The 3,971-nt window shown below is 34.1% G+C and overlaps 1 protein-coding gene and 2 non-coding genes across 3 annotated transcripts in view; 2 read left to right on the top strand and 1 right to left on the bottom strand.

The window, feature by feature from the left end:
• LOC108906965 overlaps nt 1-3,971 on the bottom strand; it is a 238,826-nt gene that overhangs the window by 185,950 nt on the left and 48,905 nt on the right. The window lies entirely within an intron of this gene.
• Trnal-aag lies at nt 1,101-1,182 on the top strand. Its single transcript has one exon. It is a non-coding gene; the product is annotated as a tRNA-Leu (tRNA).
• Nucleotides 3,620-3,701, top strand: Trnal-aag. Its single transcript has one exon. It is a non-coding gene; the product is annotated as a tRNA-Leu (tRNA).

Genomic DNA, 3,971 nt, shown 5'->3' on the forward strand with positions numbered 1-3,971 from the left:
CGACTTCCGGTATAACCGGAAGTGGTACGTGGACGCCATTATTTTAGTTGAGAAGGGCATGCCCAAAAACCCGGTATCCCAAACTTTCAAAATTCAAATCGACGTAGTCTCTGAAATAATTCTAATGGGCCGTCATCGTGAGAGTATGTAGTAAATATGAAGTTATTTGAACCAAATATGTATTTATTTGAGACAAATGACATATTTCTTTGAGGTTAATATACGTTTATTACTAAGTAGAAACGTACCCACTTGACATGGAAAATTTTCTGGAGACCGTTTTTACTATTTGGTGTAAGTAAATTTACGAATTGATGGAGTTTATGTATTACTGAGTTACATTTAAGACAAATATTTGCTAAAACATAACTCCGCACAAAAACTTATTTGACATGAACAAATCATGCATATACTAACCTTTAAGCAGGGTAAATATTTAACTAACCAAATGAAAACGTCACTTCAACGCCACTGGTCAAGGCTTTATTTCCCCAGCGCCTCGAGTGTAATTAAATATTAATGCTGCGGATGGGAATTTCTCCAGGCAACTTCGTTATTTTTTTTTAGAGGAATGGTTTTTAGGGATTACACTTAGCAAGTTCCTTCTAATTGCAAACTTTAAAGGGGGCTCGTTTCAGAAAATATTTCTAAATCCTTCTTGTAAAGCCCATGCTCTTTTGTATAACTTTGTTGCCATAATTAACCGAATTTTTAATGCGCAATGAATAATATATTTGAAAATACAAAATTTAACTCTACTAAATCTTGGCGTCACCAATATTAACGATTCCTTTACAATGAACAATGACAAACCGTTACGTCTACGTTCGAGATAATGCGATTACTCATTGGTTGAACAGAATGTAGTGAAAAAATACACCCCTATCACAGCCGGTGAAATAGAATGTTGTGTTTTAATGTAATCTTGACCTTATTGTTTTAATAAGTTTTAATTTTACCGAAATTTAATAGCCAACATGGAGGAAATAAAATTACAGTTCCAAACAAAATTACTGGTCGCGTGACTTGTAATCATTTATGAAAATTCTGTAGTTACTGTTTTAGAAACTGTGTTGCAATATTTTTTTATGCGCCACAACGGTAGCGTGGCCGAGCGGTCTAAGGCGCTGGTTTAAGGCACCAGTCTCTTCGGAGGCGTGGGTTCGAATCCCACCGCTGCCAAGTTTTTTTCTTTAGATAAATATAGAATCTATAAAAATTTTAATATTACTTTTTGCAAGCACCTAAAACGTCTGTAAAGTTTCGACGGAATAACTTGAACATAAACTAAATGCATATCTCAAATGTATTTATTTGTCGGAACTAGTTTCTTGACTACTCTAGTTTTTGTGGGTATTTTGTAACACTGCGAAATAGATATTTTCTCAAATAGTAAATAAATTTCTGCCCCACAAGAATTAGCGGAGGATTGTTTTTCGGTAAATTTATTGTTGCCTACAATTTTTAAATCTTACAAAATGACGTAGAAATACTCGCATATCACGCGTTTCTAAAATCTTCTTCTTTCGTTTTCAGAACTATTAATTTATTAGAGCGTCAAATATGACAATTTAAAATTTAATTGTATATCTAGTGATTTTAAGCATTTAAATATTAAATAAATTTTTCCACGGTCGGGATTAGAAATCAGTTTCTATGACATCAAAATTAAAACAGAAGTAGTCGATTATTCCCAAGGGAGTATAATGCTCCCAAGGGAGTTTACATTATGGAGAACGTTTTTCATACAAAAAAAAAGATAACATTGAAATTATTTATTGACATTTAAATTAAATGTTNGACGTTTAAGTTCATTTGCTATACGCTACGCCCTACGTCCAAAATTTCAGAACCAACTTGACCACGTTTTTAGTTGAACGCTCTTTAAATTTAGCCACACTTTTGTCCACACTGAAGACACACTAGTGCGAATTCGCACCGATCGGACTTTTCAAACTCTCTAGTTTGGCCGACAATAACTGACTGAGGCCAGCTGTGGTACGGCTTGACTGTTTGGGCTATAGAAGGAATTATCGTGGTGGGGGGAACCCTCAGCAGCTGCTACCTGATAAATGCCATATGTGCAAAAATCGGTGGTGCGAATTCGCGCTAGTGTGACCTTTGAGGGTTAAAATTAGTGAAAATTTACCACAAGAATATGCCGTTATAATATAATAAATAGGATTGTACAGGGTTTTTCACGATAAGTGGTCTATTAGACGTTTCAGAGGACAATATGACTCTGAAATTTTGTATACGGGAGTTATCAGATGTTCTCTTCAATGAAAATAATGCCGGTTATACCGGAAGTAGCTGTCAACAAAAAATAACAACATAAAATAAATTCAAAATATCTTCATTAGAATAATTATTGTGCATTTGTCTTGTCGAGAAAGTACTTGATACTTGTAGAATACTGAATGACAATACTAATATGTATTTGCCTTTCAAGGCACATTTGATGATATTTTAACGTAATAAAATTGAAACTGTAACCCCTATAATGCCTATATCGGAGAAAAGAGAATTTGATTTTCTATACTACGATGCAGAAAAATACAGAGTGCTCCATTTGAATTTAAAAAAAGGTTTTTTCGGTCTTCAGTTTTCAAAATGTAACGTGAAAAATGAAACACTTAGTATGTATAATCTTCTTCAGCTAATTTTGATAGCGGAAGGTAGCGTATTTTATGTTCTTTGTGTATTCCGAAAAGCAAGTAAAAGCTCCCAGAACAAAGAAAGATATAAAAATTTTCAAAACGCTTGCATGTTTCAAATTTATTATAAAATGACGAATATCTCGAAAACGGTTAAATTGAGGTACAGGGGAGTTTTAATTATCTTGTCGATAATGCAATAATATATAGGGTGTTCCATTTAAAATAACAAAGTTGACAGCTACTTCCGGAAGTGCTACGTTGATGGCATTATTTTCATTGAAAAGAATATATCTGATAACTCCTGTAAACAAAACATCAGAGTCATATTGTCTTTGGTTCCTCTGAAACGTCTAATAGGCCACTTACCGTGAAGAACCCTGTATAATAATGCAGCATGTATACTGAAAAATAAAATATCAGGTATTCATAATTTGTCATGTTTCATAGTTGTAGGCTGTACCTAGTCGTAGTTATATAGTTCTACTATTAAGATTGGAATAATATAAAAATACAGTAAGTAACTTTAAAAATACAATATCAGGTACTCATAATTTGTCACGTTTCGTAGTTGTAGACTGTACAAAACAAAAAAATACTACAGAGCTTTCATAAATGTTTACAAGTCACGTGACCGCCGAGCTTAGGCAACCCCACATTATACGACTGGTACTTCGTTTACAATGAATAACGAGACAATGCGATCGCTGATTGGTTGAGTAGAGTCTCGTGAAAAATTACACCAATCACAACTGGGAAAAAAATAATGTTGAGTTTTAATGTAATCTTGACCTTATTGTTTTAATAAGTTTTAATTTTACCGAAATTTAATAGCCAACATGGAGGAAATAAAATTACAGTTCCAAACAAAATTACTGGTCGCGTGACCTGTAATCATTTATAAAAATTCTGTAGTTACTGTTTTAGAAACTGTGTTGCAATATTTTTTTATGCGCCACAACGGTAGCGTGGCCGAGCGGTCTAAGGCGCTGGTTTAAGGCACCAGTCTCTTCGGAGGCGTGGGTTCGAATCCCACCGCTGCCAAGTTTTTTTCTTGTAATTCTTTGCATTTTCACTGAAGTATGCCAACAAAACATTCTCGCTGTATACTTGAACATTTTTCTCGGCGCACCACTTTTTGAACCGATTGTAGGCTATATCGTATAAAGATCTTGACTTCGTAGGCAGCAAATTGCTTATTGCAATATTTGCAGCCTCCACAATCTCTTCCGACTCACAATTATTCATTGTGCACTAAACAAACTTTAAACTAAACCAAACTAGCACCTTAATTTGACAATTCTTTTTGTTTGT

Source organism: Anoplophora glabripennis, unplaced genomic scaffold, assembly GCF_000390285.2.
Source record: "Anoplophora glabripennis isolate ALB-LARVAE unplaced genomic scaffold, Agla_2.0 scaffold355, whole genome shotgun sequence".
NCBI classification, from domain to species: Eukaryota; Metazoa; Arthropoda; class Insecta; order Coleoptera; family Cerambycidae; genus Anoplophora; species Anoplophora glabripennis.